The sequence below is a fragment of the Melozone crissalis genome, unplaced genomic scaffold (assembly GCF_028551555.1).
Source record: "Melozone crissalis strain CALT ecotype California unplaced genomic scaffold, PUWL_Pcris_2 ptg000034l_1, whole genome shotgun sequence".
In the NCBI taxonomy this organism is placed as follows: Eukaryota; Metazoa; Chordata; class Aves; order Passeriformes; family Passerellidae; genus Melozone; species Melozone crissalis.
The window spans coordinates 4,609,388-4,628,010 of record NW_026535812.1 but is presented as its reverse complement, the minus strand read 5'-3'; the positions used below and the strand labels follow the sequence as shown (position 1 = coordinate 4,628,010).

At 48.4% G+C, this 18,623-nt stretch overlaps 1 protein-coding gene across 2 annotated transcripts in view; it reads left to right on the top strand.

Annotated features, from left to right (window-relative positions):
- The first annotated feature begins 118 nt into the window (after positions 1–118).
- The window catches only part of HDLBP (high density lipoprotein binding protein), a 37,469-nt gene continuing 18,964 nt past the window's right edge, over positions 119–18,623 (top strand). Inside the window, exons 1-2 of one of the 2 annotated variants that reach the window (XM_054282288.1) lie at positions 119–224; positions 18,066–18,133. The gene's annotated coding sequence lies outside the window, so the exon portion shown is untranslated. Of the gene's footprint in view, positions 225–13,896; positions 13,925–18,065; positions 18,134–18,623 lie in introns of those variants that run through there. The other variant, XM_054282289.1, reaches the window with a different exon arrangement.

The window sequence follows — 18,623 nt, the reverse complement described above, 5'->3', positions numbered from 1 at the left end:
GCACGGCCGGCCGAGGGGGCGGGGCCGCCCCGCCCAAGGCCACGCCCCCCGGGCGGTGCAGGGCCCCGCGCGCACGCGCTCGCCCCGTCCCCATAGCAACCCGCTGGGACGGGGCGGGGCCGCCCGCATGTTGTAGGTCACGCACATCCCCTCTGCTGCACCAAGATGGCGGCCGGGCCGTCGGCCTCGTACCCAGCCTAGGCTTCGCTGCGGGCAGACTAGAGGTAACCGCGGGCCCGGCGCGGGAGGGCGGGGTCGGGAGCGCCTCCGGTGAGCGGGAAGAAGGCGCGGGCCCGGCGCTGTGACCGGGCTCCTTCCTTTGCCTGCAGCAAGATGGCGGCAGCGGCGAGAAGGGCGGCGGGCGGGATGTGCAGGAGCGCCCGGCCCCGCTCTATGGTCGCGGTCGCTGCCATTGGCGCAGCGCGGGCCACGTGCCGGCCGCGCACCCCGCACCGAGCCGGGGTCCCGCTCCGCCACCCCGGGGCCCCGCTCCGCCGGCAGCGCCGCCCGCGGGCGGACAAAAGCCATGAGTCATGTCCCGCTCCCTTCCCCTGCGGGCACCGGCTGTGGCCGGGCCCTGCCGCGCTCAGGGGATGCGGCGGAGGGAGCGATCGCTTCCCCCGCCTTCGACCTGCCTTGTGTCCTCCCTCCCCAAGGGCAGCGGGCTCCATCCCCGGTGCTCCCCAGGGCTGAGGATGCGCCAAGGGCCGCGGTGAGGGAGGGCTGTGGCCTCACCTGTGACACTGCAGGTAGCGTCAGCCGCCTCTGGGCATGATAGCAGCGGAAATTCAGCCTCTGCTGACCTGCTCTCTGTGCCTGCAGTGTGCTTTTATTTCGGGTTATTTATAGACCGGGATGATCCAGCAGCCCCGAAGAGGGTTAAGCATAGGGCGCTGATGATTCTTGAGCTATAGGTGAAATGGCACATGATAAATAGCGTTTCCCGTGATGGCTTTCCCCAAACAGTAGGGGAGGTTTCATAATTTCTTCCAGTGAGAGACAAGAAACAGGAGAGGAGATTGTGCTGGGAATATTGGTAATATAGAGATCAGTTAACTTGTAAGATGAAGCAAGAGCTTTGAATTCGCTAAATTCAGAATTCGAAACACTCTCCGTTCTGTGCTTGTGAAGTTAAGATTGGTGACATTCAGTCCCAAGGTGTTTGAAGAATAATTTCTTGTCTTATCCTGTTGTGTAATGGCAGAGAAAAAAATCTGCACACTCATATGTGCTGCATTGCTTTGTCACATCTCTTCTGTTCAGTAAGGCAGGTGAAGCATCTGCCTGGTGATTTATTCTCCATTTTTCCTACTGGTTCTATTCTGACAACTGTCTTCAGTTAGAAGACAACAAATAGTAGATTTGTGTTGGGGTTTTTCCCCCAAACCTGAATTGGAAGTGGTGTTTCGTGTATTATTTCATATGTAGGCTTGGCATCCCTCTCTGTGGTAAAGCAACATGAATCAGAGCTGAAGCAGGAAAGGAAGCAATACCCTGATGTGTATCTGTCTATCTGCTAAAGCTTTGTGTTTGAGTAGGAGCTTCCAGTTTTTCTAACCCTTTTTCCTAACCATTTGCCTGTTTAGATTCCAGCTGTTAAAAAACCAATCTTCCTATTTGTACCTGGATTTTCATAAAGCATGGCCCAAATCATAGGCAGAGCCATCCACAGCAAAACCACACAACCTTTTTCAGAAAGGTCCACAGTATAATTTTACAGGGATCAGGATGACAGGCACAGGAAGAGCTCTCACTAGATATGAAACAGTAACTGGTGGGATGTGACTGCAGGGTGGCAGAGGCAGTGTCACCTGCCAGCCTGAGCTTTGCCACTGCTGCTAAGCTAGTCCAGATCATTCTCAAAGGACAGCTTCCCAAGTAGCTTCTATAAGAAGCAGTTAAAGATTGCTCCAGGGTTTTTCTGTGTAGCTTATTCTGCTGTGTCCACAGCTGGTAGTGTGATACACACTCCTGTCTCCTTTGCTGCAAGTTAAGCTGATTTTTTTCTGTTGGCTTATTTTTCCTCTCTTCCCCAGTTTTGCCTGATAGGGTGGGGAAAAAATGGCATTTCTTCTTATGATTTTGAAGGTTATTCCCTATTTTTTCATTAGTCTCACTTACCTAGACTGGGATGATGAAGGAGGTTTCCCCTTGAACTAGAATTGGATCATAATGTTGTTGTTGGTTGTTGCACAGCTTAATGGCAACAGTAATAACTTGATTTTGGTAGGTTAGGGGAGGTTATTCTTAGTCAAGTAGCTGTTCTTTTCCCAATTAATATTAGGCTACCTCTGAAGGTAGTATGGTCTGTTAGAAGAGAGCTTTGTAACCTTGGCCTTTCCATAGCTGTTATCCGAGTGGGAGCCATCCCAGACAAGGCAAACTGTGCACTTTGCACCTTTTTGATGAAAATTGGGGTGTTTTACTGGCTACAGTATTTCAGGTGATACTGCCTGTTCCAAAGCATGTGATTCTTTTTGTATACAGAAGCTTGTTAAGCTGATACAAATGCACTTAGGGTTGTGCTGCTGTGAAAATTTGGGTAATTCCTCCAATCAGATGGTCAGAGTAGCCAGCAGTGGCACTGGGACCAGTCCAGAGCATTCAAACTGAATGCAGGTGTGTGGTTAGAGTCCCAGGATCATTTAGGATGGAAAAGACTTCCAGATCATCAAGTCCAACCCTTCCCCAGCACTGCTGTGTTCAGCACTGACCATTCCCACCTCCAAACATCTCAAACCCTTCCAGGGATGGTGACTGATGCTGCTTCCCAATATCTAATCTAAACCCTCCCTTCTGAGTGAATTAATGAATGGTTCTCTTACCATAACTGGGAGGGTTTTGTTAATTTAATGGTCGGTTTGTGTACAGTATCATATTTATGTGAAAATGTTTCTCTTTGAAAAAAATTCACTCAACAATGGTTCAATTTTGTTTTGTATTCAAGAATTCTACAGAAGGAAATCCTCAGGCCTGTATTGTGCAGAGCTTACAAAATCAAGCTCAGAGTGGAATAGTGAGACTGGCAAGTGTTCCCATGGGTGTTTTGAACCCTTAGGTGAATGTTGTTACAGTTTTGACAAAGATATTCAGAATAGGGGAGGCTTCCCCATCCCTGGAAATGTTTTTGGCCAGGTTGGACAGGACTTGGAGCAGCCTGGCCTAGTGGAAGGTTCCCTTCCATCACATGGGATGGAATTGGATGGTGGTCAAGGTTCCTTCCACCCCAAACCAATCTGTGATTCTGGGATTCTGTGCACCACTGAAGCAATTGCAACAGGGTTTTTAAGGCAGGCTGAGAAAGGTGTGTTCACCCAGGAGGTAACAAGCCTGACTTGTCCAGGAGCATGGTGCTGGGAGAACTTCTGCAGCATGAGTCTGTGCAGAAATTAAGTAGGTGTTACTGTATTAAAATATGAAAACAGATAAAGAAGAGACAGGAAAATAAAACCCAGCTGCAGGATTAAGTCTCTGTTCCTCTTCCTAATAACCCTACCTTTGAAAGCAGAATGCTACTGTGTAGCTTGTTGGGTTTTGCTCTTGTTTTTTTATTTTACTGATTTTTTTTTCTAGGCCTTTGCTCTAGAAGCCTTTCCTGCAGGGTGTGTGGTGTTGATTGTGGCCTGTGAGGCTGCATTTGGAGTGGGAGGGAGGGCCCTGGTCAAGAGAGCCTCTTGGGGAAGGGATTGCAGAGGACTCAGCACACCTGGAGATGGTCTCTGGCCTCCAGATGTTCATGCTGGACTGGTGATTTAGTCAAGAATCTAGTATTGTTTCAAGAGCTCTTTCCATTTTAGAAATTCCTAGCTTTAGAAGAACAATTTTGGGTTACTAGCTTATCCTGGATGTGGAATTACACCTGAGAAATTTGCATTTATATTTATATTTGTATTTATTTGCCCTTTAGCTTTAAAAGTAAGCAGATTTTTAGGATATAAACAGTCTATTAAAATCTTGTGATTTGCATTCTCATCTTAAATGATAAGTTCTGAATGCCTAATGAGTTTAGTGATGTTTTTCCAGATCTTCCTTCTGTGCACTCATAGTGTGACTTCAGTGGGAGGAAATCACAAAGTCAGGCTGGAAAAAGATGTATCAATACATGGGGAGGAAAATTTCCAGCCAAAGCGAGGGGAAAAACTGAGTTGCTAAAGGATTTATGTGTTTAAGGTTTTAATTGCAACAAGGAGGAGTAATGAGGCTGTGATTAGTGTTCTGAGTTTTTCATAAAAAAGGTGTGTTAAAGCTGAAATACTTAATTTGCCCTTCATTTAGGTGATGATCTGTGGTGTTTCTACCTGCACAACCTCTGATATTTCCCAACAATCTTGCAGAAGTACAGGAGTCACTTCTGGCAGCTGCCATATAATACAGATACTTCTCTTTAATCCTGCTGCTAGACTTCACTTGTCTCTCACTACTGTTTCTATATTGTTGAATCTTGCATCTGGTAGATCTCTCAAGCCTCAGTGATACCTACTAATATTTTACAACTTATTTCTGGCTATATTAGCACGTGAGTAGCTGAAGTACACGTAAGCACTCCTTGGTGCAGAGGGCTGACCTTGGCCACAGCTGCCTGGCCTGGGGGAGCTGCCTGTGCTGAGGCACAAGGGAAGCAGGGGTTGAAGCAAGGAGTTATGTCCAGCTAGAGACACAAAAAAAGCACTTGCAAAGCAGCAGGCAGAAAAAAAAAAAACCAGGGAGAAACCTAAGAGAAAATATAAACCACAAAAGGCTCATCTAGAGGAAGTCATAACAAGTTTAACTTCAGTGGAAAAACAGCACTAGAAGGGAAGGGATTGGTTCAGTAGCTGCAAGACACAAAGAAATGGTGACTCACAGGAAAAGTTTTGCCTTTGAGGGGATTGAATAGCACAGGCATATTTGTGACCTCCCTTAAATGATGTTGTTTAATTTAATTGCAAAATAAAATGGATTTACTTGTTGATGCAGAATGGAAGTAGTACCAGATTCTCTTACACCCCACAGCAGTGTCTGGAGCTGTTTTCCAGCAACAGTTTTGCTGTTTTATTGACAATTTTTCAGTGATGAGAGAACCACTTGGGAGAAGTTTGGGGATGGAACAAATAGATTTATTTTGCATTGATAAAAGAAAAGAGACACACCCAATCCCTCCCCCCTGAATAAAAGACCCCAACAACAAAAAAACCCTCAAATATGGAAACAAAGCAAAACCAAGAAACAGAATTCTATAAAGAGCTTGTCAGTGTGATTCTGGTAAAAGTATCCACACATATATAACTTGTGTGTATGCCACATCTTTTACCTGCAAGAGAAATACTTGTGAAGAAAAGTCTCTGGGAGTCCTCATATCATGGTAATTGATAATTGTGTGCTCTGAATTCAGCAACATCCCAGCAAATAACTGGAATTTAAGGAGGAAAGACTTGGAACCCTTTGTGTTATGACTATTGCAATCCTGTTTGGAGGAGGCAGGACCCAGCCTTCTCTCTGTTATTGAATTGATAGCTGCTTGTTGAGGTCTATCTCAAAGGAAGGTTACTGGTATCATATCTCCCAGTAAATACCACGAGGCAGGTATGGCTGACTGTCACAAAGGTAACCTCTGGCATGTTTCTCATCAGGGATTGGATAACAAATAATCTCCTTACATCATTCAGATCTCAGGCTTGGTTCCAGGTATTGGCACACAGCATGGGCATCACTCCCCTGCCCCTTTTCCCCACCCATGCTGGTTTTGGTTGCCTGGTATTTCAAAGGTTTTACTGCAGGTTGCTGTAAAAATCTGCAGAGGCTTTTTTCAGAGGAACACTGACTGTCTTGATGGCCAGAGCTGGATTCAGGTGGTACCACCTGCTATAACATCACTTGCTTCTTCTCTTCTGCTTTTTTGTAGTCCTGTGTTTTTGTCTATCCCTGCATTTATGGCACTGGGAATTGAACTGAATATTTCACAAAATAAGCTGGATATTTGCCAAAGATGAGCGACAAACAAACCAAGGGCAGGCTATGTGGCCAGAAAATGAACCTCAGGCATGGGATGGGTACATGGGTTGAATTAGAAAAAAGGAAGAGAGTATGGAATTAACATTTCCTTACTGGCAGGGACAAAGGCCAAGCCAGGGAAAGCCACTTTGGGGGGGCAGGCCAGGAGTGATTGCAGTGGGCTTGTTACTGCTTGCCCCAGAAGCTGGGGGGCATTTTTGTGTCTCCAGTGGGCACTGGAGATGATTGGACTGCCTGACTCCCACATTTCTGAAAGAGGAGAGCAGTGTCCTGTTGTTTGTACAGCAGTCCCCAGCAGTTTCCATTGCTCAGGAGAAAGTAAGTTTGCTCTTATCTCTGTGCCAGTGATAAAGTTGAATGTAAACCTGTGCTGGAGCAGTTGAAAGAAAAACTGGAAAGAAAACTCTCAGAGCAGGCAGGGTTAGAGTGGGAATGGGAATATATTATGGTTGACCTGCTAGTGCATATGCCTTTGTTTTCAAAGTGAATACTTCAGGAGTTGGTGCAGTGTGCTGGGATTCAGGTGTTTGGTCTTACAAGGACCCTTGGAATGTCTGGAGAATAGCAAGTTGTAGGTGTATGACTGTTGCTTAAAAGTAGAGCTGGCTATGTAGCATTGAAGAAGTTTAAAAGTTTCTTATAAATAGTTTCATTAAATTAAAATCCTGAGTAGATGGCTCTGTTGCTTGCAGCATAGCTGTGGGTAAAATGAGAGCAAGCAGTGAGTATTTACAGAAGGTTAGAAGTTCTTGCAAATTTAGGAAACATTACCCCTCTATTTTATTTGAAAACTCATCTTGCTCAGGACACCATTCCAAGTGGGTGGAGGAGTGAGCAGCATGAGGTGTCAAAACAAAAAAATTGTACCCAAAATGGTTCATGTCCTGTCCCAGTTCAGCCCAAAGATGAGCAGGGTAGAACTGGGAATGCTTCAGTTATGAAAAGGGGTTTTAACTGTAAAATAATATTATTTGTAACAATTAGGGGGAATAGTTTTACTCTGAGTTCTCCCTATCTGTCTTTCTCTCCTTTCATAGCAGGCTTAGAGTGGCCTTGCAAATTTGGAAGGGAAGACTGTCTGGGTTTTTCACTGTCAGTTTAGATCACTGTGATGTAATTCTGTCTAACACATGAAGAGCCTTTTGCTTGGCCTAGTAGAGATTAGGAATTAGTGCTTGTCTGTGGATATGCTGAGCCCCTGTTGCATGTGCTATGAATAGGACAAAGGGAAGGCAGTGCTTAAATAGTGAGGGTCTGAGCATTGCTTTTCCAAAGTGGAAATCATTGCTTTTCCAGTTGGAATCAGATATTTACTTTAATGCTTTTTCAGAGGAATTGTTGCCAAACTGAAGGTGGGTTTTTTTCATTTTTAAATAGTTCTGTCCTGCTCCAAAGCAAGCACTAGCCTCCCTGCAAGTTTCAGGCTTTTATTCTTTCAAGTGTTTTGTTTGTCATAATAATGCTGACTTTTCTGAGTTGTAATTTCAAGCTGCTTGTTTCAACTGAAAGATAGAAATAAAGAAAAATAAAATTTACAGAATTAGAGAGTCTCGTGAAGCCATGTGACTTGGGAAACTGGAATTCAGAGCAAAACATACCAGAGCACATAGAAGTTTATAAAAATGGAGCTCTGGCATTCTCTTCTCTTCGTTATCCAATAAACATTATGAACTAAGGAATCTTTAAAATCTTTCAAGGAGCCTTGAACATCTTTGCTGAGGTTTTTTAATATAATACCTCAAATCAAAGTAGCTAAGCAAGATTAAAAAGAACTGGAACCCAAACAGAGTGGACAAAACCAAATGTCTGTTTACATTTTTGCTTAAGTTGCAATTTTTCTGCTCCTCCCCTGAAAAGCGGCACTGGGGAGGTCTCATTTAGTTTGCCACTGTTCTTTTTTCATTATTTTCTGTATATATTTATCCAATCAATATGAAAAGTGGTTGTTGTTGTCTTTATAAACTGCTGTAAGCAAGTATTTAAATTCTGCCCTGCAAAATATTAGGTTAAGAGTACCTGGAGGAGGGTCTTAGTGGGTCTGGTGACAGGTTTGGGCTCAGGGACATAGTTGACTTCATATTTTCTACGTATAGGACAGTTAATATAGTAAAAAGGTAAGTTCAGGCCTTGCAAATTCCTTTCCTTTTCAAGCTAGGTGATGTAGAGTGGATGAGAGCTGCTGGCAGCATTTCTTTAAAAAAAAATGCCACGTGTTCATTTTATATTGCAGTGGCCAATGGAGGGAGATCAGGAGACACTGAAAGGTAAACAAAAGAACTTCAACCCAGTGGCCAAAGGAGAGCAAAGTAAAAGTTTCCATTTGAAGAACAGGAAAAAAAAAATAGTGCATGCTTTGTTCTGCAGTATCTCCAAAATGCTCATTTCTTGGGTAGCTGGGATATTAGCAGGCTTCGGAAAGCACCTCTCAGCTCACTGATTGTGGAAGATTTTTGTTCCTCTGCAGTGTAGAATGGCAAGCAGTGCTGCAGCACCACTCTGAAAGCACCTGGGAGTGATAAGCACACAGTGTGCTGGTAATTTAAACTAAAAAGCAAGTTCACATCAGCATAAAAAGCCAACATTGAAATTCTAACTGCAAGTAAGAAACCTTTTTTCACTGTAAGGATAGTCAGGTGTTGGAATAGGTTGCCCAGAAAGTTTGTGCAGCTAAGAAGGTTTTCAAGACCTGAGTGAGGAAAGCCCTGAATGCCCTGGTCTGACCCTGCTTTGAGCAGGCCCCAGAGTCTCTGACCTCCATGTGTTGCCAGATATTCTGAATTTCTGTGATTTTTGTGCTGTTCCCACTTTCCAGGCAATATATTTGGAATCTTTGTTTTCTGAATCACTTTTTCCGTTTTGAGTAAAACCAGTGTTTTGCTTTACTGTGAAACTGGAAGATACTGTATTTTACTTTATCCCTCATGTTTATTCCTCATGAAAATGTTTATTGGCTCCCCAAGGCCAGGAGCCTGAAATTTGCTTCTACTCCTTAGCAACTTCTTGAAAGCCATGTTTATGTTAAATCAGATTTCTCTCACAGTGCAAGTGGAAGGGCAGACTCAGATTGGTCCTCTGTGGCTTCCTTCTGCTTTGCTTTTGAATTGATTTTATTAAAGTGTCCATTGATTTTTATTTTTTTTTCTTCTTTCTCATCTCTGAAAAGGCATTTGTTTTGTCACAGCACCTGACATCCAAGGATCACAGCATTCTGAACAACTTGAAATGAAATAATGAGTCCACAGAGAAAATCAAGAGAAAATCAAGATGCTGTGTGTGTGTGTGTGTACAGCCAGGCCAACCAAGACCATTTGCTGGTCAATTCACCAAATCTGCAGCAAATCCAAGAGCAGAGCTTGAGTCTCTTTACTGCGTTTTTTGGGGGTTTTTTTCCATTAAATCTCATTTTCTCAGTGTCCCTGTGTAAAGCCAGCAGCTTTTCCTCTGTCACAGCTTCCTCTGCAGTCAGAAGCCTGGTGCTCCTTGTTCAGTCTAAAACTCTGTCACACCAGTAAGTTGCTCCTGTTCTTCCTGCCTATTCTGCATGCCCCTTGTTACAGAGCACCCTGGCATAGCCCAGGAAGGGCAGTGTCTATATTCTTTGCTAGCTGATGGTTACATAATTTTACTGTCAGAGTGCCCATGAAATAAGTCTTTTAAAGACCCATATTTGCCTGAGTGCCCTGCTGAGGTTTGGCATTTTCCTTCCATATCCAGTCAGCTCTTCTGTTCCTGCAAGAGCATTGCCCTCAATAAACAATGTAGGTTACCAGGAGAAAGGCAAGTGGTGTTGCACCTACCTGGGACCCTATATTTTATACCAGTCACATCTGTGTGAGACAAACACACACAGTCACTCATCTTCCTTCCACCACCCTCTCTTCTTCACAGCATCACTAAGTGGTTGGAGCTGGGATTAGTGTCTAGGCTTGGGTAGACTTTTCTCTTTCTACCTATAATTCTCTAACTGGGTATTTACAGTGGGCCTCTGAAGATGGTGGAGCTGCATTAAGTACAGCCAAGGGGCAGAATTTAGCCTACAGAATCATCTCTTCCCAGCACTGACGTGAATGAGGAAGATAGGTGTCTGATTTGCACATCCCTGAAACTTTTCTTCCTCATGGCAAATAGGTAAAAACTAATCTCAAAGTCAGAGACATAAGCAATGTGGGCTCATGTTCAATCATTTCTTATGATGAAACTTTTTTTATTCTCTTAGCAGAACTATCCATATAGTTTGACTCCAAACTTCAGTTTAACAGAGCTTTTCTGTAGAAATGCCAATGTTCTGTTGGAAGATCCCCTGGCTTGCCACAGCTGTGGAGCTCAGACACGTATCCTGCTTTGGCTGGGACCCTCAGTACTCCCTGCCATACAAGTGCCCTGCATCCTGAATCCTCTTTTGCTTACTTTTTCTAGTGTGATGCAAAGTATACCCCCAACCCTTTTCTCTTAATGCCACTGGCAAGGGATGTGCTGCAATGGATGCTTTCAGGGGTAGCTCTTTTGTGGTGTTCTCTGACTTGAGGGTGTGGGATAAGCACCCAGAGTACAAAAAGGGTGCTTATTTGTACAGTTTTAGAAATCTGGAGTTATATTTAACAGGAAATAAAATCACAGCACACACTCATTGGAACATACTTGGGTTGCTTTCCAAATAAGGCTTTTGGTTTCTGGCAGGAAAAATAGGGCTCTGTTATAACAACAGAAAATACGAATAGGCCAGAAGAAATGCTTTCAAAATCCCAGCTCAGCCGAGGGTGGCTGTGCCAGGAAAGACCAGCTTTTTTGCTCCAGTACTTTAAGGTGCACTTTTCTTTCCCTTCTCCAAGAGCTCTGGGCTGAAGTGATCATGGAAAGCTTCTTAACTCCTCAGCCTTGCCTTCACATGGGTGAACACATGTTCCAAAAAAACAAGCCCCAAACCAGTTCAGTGTTACTTTTATCTCTCTGTGTGTTTGATGTTTTTGCTGGTCCCATTTGTGTCCTCCCTCAGACTGGTGATACGAGCTGCCAGTCTGATAAGCCATGGAAACGACACACTGCCCAATCCTTTACCCTGTCTCCCTTTGGTGCTGTCTTTGGGAGGCTTCTTTTTCCTTTATTCCATCAAATCATGAAATTGGGGCCTATAATGCTGCCAAAATACAGGTTTCTTGAGGGGGAGTGGTAAGTTAAGTTTGTCAAGGGGTTGGGTACCTTCTTCTGTCTCCATTCCCCTCAGCTACCAAAAATTCCTGCACCTGGCTTGTAGGGGAGCCATTTTACACACATCTCCATGACAAGTGGATTTTTAATTTATTTTTTAATGTGAGATTGCATTTTTGGGCAAGTTAGTAGACAGAACAGACCTGAAGTAATTCCTGCAAACCCCTCTCTACCCACACTCCATAGCCTCATTGAAGAAAAGGTATGGGATGGGACATGGATGGTTGATGTGCTGGTGGGAGCAGGAGGTTGAAATAACCTTCCTGGCACCCTCTAAATGTGTTTTTGCCCATGCACAGTATGTTGCACTGAATGTGGGAGGAAAGGTGAGATTTTCCCCCCCATACACACACCTCTTTCCTTGTGGAAGATCTTCCTCTAAGGAGAACAGCCTGTGACACATTTCCTTCAGCAGAAATCATTATTTGAGGGTGGCACACAGTGAGGTGCTCCAGGCCTTCCAGTAGTTTCTGGGGCTGGCAGACTTCCCTCCCACCACTTGCAACTGCAAGTAAAGGAAGAGCAACAGGCAGAGGAGGATTGTCTCTTCAGCAGACCTGGAGAGGAAGCTGTGATAGAAGCAAGAAATCCATCATGACCTGGCAACCCATGGCTGCAGCAGCACTGTGTAGAGAGAGCAGGAGAGAGCCATGCTGGTGTCCCAGAGGCACAAGGTGGCATGTCCCCACAGAGGGCCTCTGCTGAACCAGATAATGAGGTGGAGGTGAGGGAAAACGGTGTTGGTGCTTTGGTAGGCTGGAGGTTGTGATGCCTTTCTGGTTCCCTGGCTCAGGGGATCGTGGTACTTACTCATGTTAGAGTTAATTGGAAGTTAGTGTTGAGAGGAGCTTTGCACTGGGGAGATAAACATGAGGGAGCAAAAGCACCTGAAGAGCATCCTGCACCTTAAGCAAGGTTCTGAGTCCCAAATTACAACACCCTGCACTGCAGCTGCTGCCCAGAGTCTGGAGGTGCTGAGGTTTGCCCAGGTCCCTGGAGCTCTGCTTTTGCATGAACTCCCAAATGCCTTGGCAGGCACCAGCCTGCTTGGGGGGCTTAGGGGTGCTGGTGGCATCCACAGCCCAATGCCTTGTGCCAGAGCAGCCAGAGCCAGCTCCTGCAGCAGATGTGATGTGGCAGCAGTGATATCTGCCTTTCTGTGGAGATCCCCATGCCTTGAGTGGGATTCCTGCATCCTCCCAGAGATAACAGGCTTTGAGGGAAGATCTGGGCTGGGGGAGATCACAGAGGTGCCTGGCCACGGTGTCAATTCAGTCTTGAGGACTGTTGAGTTTCAATGACTGTTCTCTGTTCAGCAGACTTCCCGATTTCACCCACAAGTGTATCTTTATTTATAGCTATAAATTGTTTGTGTCAAAAAATTCAAGTGTTTTGATGATGTCCTCCCAGCCATAAGATAACAAGAGGAGAAATGGAGAAATCTACTCTTGTTTACTAATAAGTAATAATTTTACTAAAGGCTAAATACCATCCATGTTTCCATAAATACAGTGCATGAAATCTCTAAAATTTACTGTGTGTATTCAAAAGCAGTTAACCCAAAGACCTCAGATTTTTGTGGTCAGAGCTCCACAGAGCAGCTTTCATTTTGTTTGCTAGGATCTGGGAGTGCTCTCTCTCAAGGTGGGAATGAGAAAACCAGTCAGTAAGTATAAGTTATAAATTATGAAAAAGATTAATGCCGTGTAGGAAAATGAGCTAATGCAAAAATCAGTTCAAATTGGATGCATTTTTACAGTGATGGGAATGGGACAGGGTTTTTTCCTTGGTTCCCTGAGGGTGCAGAGCTAATAATTAAAAACATCTATATTGCACAAAGTAATAAACATCCTCTATGCAGGAAAGGAGGGTTTTGTGCTTGCTGGCTTGCCTTTCCCCTCCTTCACTCTTCCCAAAGATTGGAATAAGAAGAGGGGTGTGGGTTTGGGGTTTTTTTTATTTATTATTTCATTTTTTCTGGGGGATTGTGTTGTGGTTTTGGGGGTTTTCTATGGTTTTGTTTTTGGGGTGGTTTTTTTTGTGCTCTTGCTCTTACTTTGCCCCTCCTGCCTGCCTGCAGCCTCCCTTCGGGCAGCTGCTGCTCTGACACAGTGTGTGCAGGAGGAGGTGGATCAAAGGGCCTCTCGGGGCTGGGGCCTCGCTGTCCCTCTGCACTCGCGGGACCTGGCAGGAGCCCCAGCTGTTCGCTCTCTTCTCTAAGCCGTGGTTTTCAGGCTGATCGGAGCCCTCATGAGCCACTGCTCACTAACCCTGCGTGATACCGGCCTTGCCCGGAGTGGGTAATCCTGAGCTCCGGGGCTGGGTAAGGGCCCGCGGGCGGCTCGGTGCTGCCGCTGGGCTGCGGTCGGGAGGCGCGTTCCGCGGTGAATCCGCACGGAAGGTGCACAGGGCCTGTACCGCGGATATCGGCGCGGTTCCTGGGCGCAGAGCGGACGGTAGCCAACCGCGATTCGCTTCCCTGGCCGTGCGGGAGCGGGGCCGCCAGCAGAGCCGCAGGCTCCGGGGCCGCTCGGCCGCAGCGGGGCGTCCCCGGCGGCGCAGGGCACGCGTGGCGGGCCGGCCCCGCCGGGAAGGGGCATGTCCCGCTGACGTGCTGGCCGGGGATTGGCAGCGGCCCGGCCTATATAGGCGGCGGGGCGGGCGCCGCGCCGTTCTCCCAGGAGCGCTCCGTTTCTCCAGAAGGGCGGGCGAGCGGGCACCGGCCGGAGTGAGTCACGGGGGACGGGGGCGGCCCCTCCGCCGCGGCTGCGGCGCCGACGTGGAGGCTGGCGGGGAGGCCCGGCCCGAGGCGGCCTTGCATCCTCCCCGGGGCACCGACGTGTCGGCGCTGCCTGCAAAGTCCGCGCTAACTTCCCGCCGGCCGGGCCGGGCAGGGCAAAGTCCGGCGAGGGAGGGCATCCGGCGGCGGGAGGTGGGGAGAAGTCTGGCCCCGCGGCGCGGCCTCGGCCGCCGGTGGCATGGCTGTGCCGGCCGGCAGCAGCTGCCGCGGATGGCCGGCAGTGGGGCCGCGCCGATGGGGAGGCCGGGCCCCGCGGCTGCCTGGGGAGGGGGCGGCCGGGCCGGGCCGAGGCGCGGCACGGACCCCGTCGTTGGTGGGAGAGGGTTAGTGGCGCAGACCGAGGCGGCTCCATGCCGTTCCCGGCCGTATTAGGGTTTGATTCCGATAGGAGCCCAAGCGGCCGGAGGCGAGCGCTCGTCCGGTGTTGGTCAGCCCGCGGAGCGCCGGCGGCGGCGAGCCCAGCCTGCCCCGGGCCGCGGGCCGAGCGCTCCCCTCCTGCCGTGGCTATAGAAGGACGAGCGCCCTGGCCACCGTCGGCGGGGGGAGGTGCCAGCGCAGGGCCCGGAGCTGGCCGAGCCCGCCGCGCTGCCCGCCACCGGCACCGTTCCGGCGGCCGCGGAGCCGCGCTCGGGGCTGTCACTGGGCCCCGCGGGAGCTCCTGCCCCCCGCTCGCCTGATGCGGCCGCCCCCGGCCTGCAACCCGCCGGGCCGCGGCGGGCTGGGGCTGCCGGAGCTGGGGCTGCAGCTGCCCCGTGGCACTGGCCGCGCCCCCACCCCGTTCCCGCACGGTCCCGGTGCGCTGGGCGCGCCCCCGCCGCACCCTCCTGCTCGGCCCCGCGGGGGGCGCGGTGACAGCGGGGCCCGCCGGGCCCTTTAAGGGCGCCGCCCCGCCCCGCCGCCCCGCCCCCGGTGCCGCCAGTGCTGAGGTGGCGCTGGCGGCGCCTCCCGCCCGGCCGGGCCCGCGGGGCCTGGCGGCTCCCCCGCCCCTCGGCGGGGCCGAGCGGACCGGCGGCCCCGTGGCCCCGTGCCGCTGCCCCGGGGGTCACGGCGGCGGTGCGGGCCTGGGTAGGCTCCGGGCGCGGACAGCCCCGGCGATGCCCCTGTCCCAGCCCCGCTGAGCGGCGCCGTCTCGGGCTGCCCCACCGGGCCGGCCAGCCCCACCGGGCCGGCCAGCAGGACGCGGCCGGGTGCACGTCCTCGGTGGCGGGGCCGCCACAGGGCTCCTCCTGTCCAGGGCCAGACGCGGCGGCGGGGCCGGCGCTGGTGGAAGAGTAAACATGGGGGATGGGTCAGGGCTGCCCGCGGCCAGGGCTGCGGTCGGGTTGCACTCTGTGATGCATTAAGTCGGGAATCGCTGCGAAGGGAGACTGCGTTCTGCCACACAGCAGCTGTCTGTCAGCGTGATCCCCTCCAAACCAGGGGACCTGGGCCTTCAGTCTCTGAGGGAGCCCGTCGGTTTTCAGAAAAGAAGTATTTTCATGTGTCCACTCATCAACCAAGAGATTGCCCTGTCCTGGGTGAACCTTTGACAGAGTACAGTGCCTACCACAACCAGCCCAGCCTTGCTGCTGTGTGTGGTTCTCACTGCATGCCATTAACAAAGTAATAATGTTTGTATTAAGTATACTTTTAAATAACATGTAACTGACATTTCCGTCCACAAGAGCTGCCTGTATTGGCAGTGTAACTCAAGACTTTGCCTTTGTTTCTCTTCATACAAATGTTTCCCGTGTGATTAGGTCTGGCCATTGCTGGAGGTTATTTTTAGGATGTTTCTTTTTATTTGAGAAGTCGTTCTCTTTATTGAAATGTACTCTAGACTTCTGTAACTTTATTTGGTGCACAAGGCCAGCACTACAGGCAGTGTATCAAGCAGGCAGTTTGAAACCTGTTGACCCAGTCAGCTCCATGCTGGCATGACGTAGCTGTAACCTTAGTTTCAAAACCTAAGTGGGAAGCCAAGGAGGTGTAAGATCCAAATGCAGTGCTTGAACTGCTGGTTTTGATGTTACATTTAAAATACCATTCTAATGGTTGCCTCTGATTTTGGCCAGAGATGAATCCCTGAGGCCTACAATATACCAGATGCTTGGAATTGCTGGAGATGAGGAGTATTTGTTCTTAGCTTCTTGTATGGGTGACGAAGCAGAAATTCATATGGATAAATGCTGCCCTTTGATTCTGCATTCAATGTCTGGCTGCTCTCTGAGGTGGAGGCTGAAGGAGGATCTGTGCAGCTGCTGTGTACACAGTGAAACCAGCAGCTGTGCCTTGAGGTTGTGTCTTTCAAGTAGGTGCTATATTGGGTGTTGTTCACTGACTTCTTATCCTTACCCTCCTCCTCTAAGGAGGAAAATACATGCAAGATCAGCCAGGTGGTGTTTTCTGAAGAAATGAGAGTTATAAGCACATCTGTGCCTTTAGCAAGGCTCTGGCCAGGCCTTGACAGCTGTTTGTGATGTCTAGCATGCCTCTCCCTCCTGCCTTCATTTGGAGCTTGCCACAAGGTGCTGGCACCCTCGTTAGTGACCCAAGGGGCTGCAGGAGCTGCCACAGAGTCTGCAAGCCTTGGGGAAATAGTCTGGAACAGGTGCCATGGCAGTAACTTGCTTTCCTTGGATCTGCAGCAGCTTGAGCAGCACAGGCATGTACCATAGACACATAACCATGTCTTACACTGGGGTGTAACCCTGGACTGCAAGGAGATTTCTGCAAGATCAGGTTGCTAGCCACCCTTTCTGTGCACGGCAAATGCCTTGCAGAGATCTGCATTGCTGCAGCAGCAGTACTTCAGCAGCATGACTGGCTGTCCCAGTACCTGCTGCCTCATTCCTGGATTAATTGCAGCATTAGCTCTATTGCTCTGACAGCACAGTTTGTGCTGCCTTCTGCCTGTTCAAGGCATGTTGAAGTAGGGGAAAACAATGGCCTTGGCTGAGGTGCAGATCAGGCCTGGATGACTCTGTTGCATCACTGTTTTCTCTGTTCTTCCCTCCTTTCCTTCTGCCACCATCAGCCTCCCTTTACTGTATCACAGCTCTAGCATAATGTGAGACACCCCATCAGCCAACACTATGTTTTTAGGAGTGACCCTGGTTTTGGGAGCCTTTTCTAACATATTGGAATGTCAGAGATGGCAGCTGCCACTTTGCTGAAAAGCAATCAAGCTGTACAGAAGATGGTCCAAGCAGCACTGCAGGGTGTGTGTGGGAGAGCAGCCTCTTGTCCCATGAGCAGGCAGAGGCACTGGGTTTTAGGAAAGTGCCAGCTCTGCAGAAGCACCCAGAGCAGCTCTGGGGGACTCTGGGTGTGGATATTGTACAACTGACAGTGTGTGTACTGTACCAACTTTTACATTTTCACTTGTATTTCTAAGTACTTTTCAATAAATCTGCAGATCCAGATTCAGGAGATGAAAATCCTTTCCCAGCAGTGTATTTTTCTTCCTGGTTCTGCCTTTTGTAGACATTTAAAATAGTCCATGTAAACCAGTGTAAATTTTCTTCAAACTTTCAGATTTAGGCATGGAGACAGAATTTAGTGCCTGGTGCATGATCTTATTGCAATAAAAACTGCAGAGCTGGACTGCCCAGCAGCTGAGTGTTTGCCTTGGTTTGTGAGGATGTCTGTGTTGATTCACCCAAGCTCCACTGAACTACATTCCTAACTTGTGACTGATGGCAGTGTTGTTGGCAGGTTTTCAGGTTGTTAGTCTCTTCTGACTAGAGAAGGTCTTGCTTGCAACCCTGAAATTTCATGTTTTGAACATCTGCTATTAATTGATTATATTTTTGCCTGATATTGGATGGCTACTCTTGTAGCCAGTGTGGTGAAAGAGTAACTACTCCAGACTTCCTGCTGTGAAGTTGGAGTAGATAGTGGCACAGCTAGTAAAATACAACAGGTGTCATGTGTGGGGAGATGCAGCTGGGTATGAGTGTTTTGGGTAAGGTGCAGCTTTGAAACCTACAGGCAGTGCTCTGTTGGAAGTCACAGTAACAGGGATGTCATGTTTTCTGTTGTCTTGGACCTAATTTATTTATTTTAATTTTTTTTTTTTTCTCTACAGCAAAAGCTGGCAGGCTGACAAACAGGCAGCTTACAGGACGGACTCTCTGGCTACTGACCATTTAGCTGGTAAGTTCTTATTTTGGGGAGCTAAAGATCTTGCTGCTGCTGAGCTTGCTAGTCAGAGTGGCTTTCTGAGTGTGTCCCTAAGTCAGGCACCTAAATAAGTTTCTGATGAAGAGGAAACAGCTTCCTGGGTCCTTTCTCTTTTAACTCTAGGGTTACACCATGGTCTTGGACTGACTGTCCAGATATTCACAAACTCATGTAAAATTGCACACCATTAATAATTAATAGATTAATGAGACTGTACTCTAAGTTAATTAGAGTGTGCTTTAAAAATTTGTGGTGTCCCCCTTTCCAGTGACCTTCTTAGGTTACACATCCTCTGCCTTCTTAGGGAGGAGCTCTGGTTTTGGTGACCACTGTGTAGGGAGGAGATATCCACCCAAAATTCCTGTTTCAACAAGGAAATCAGGCAGCCAGTGGGCCCCGGGGGTGCTTTTCAAGAGGAAGACTGGAAGAGTGCTCAGTAACAAATACTTTGTCTTCCTGGGCT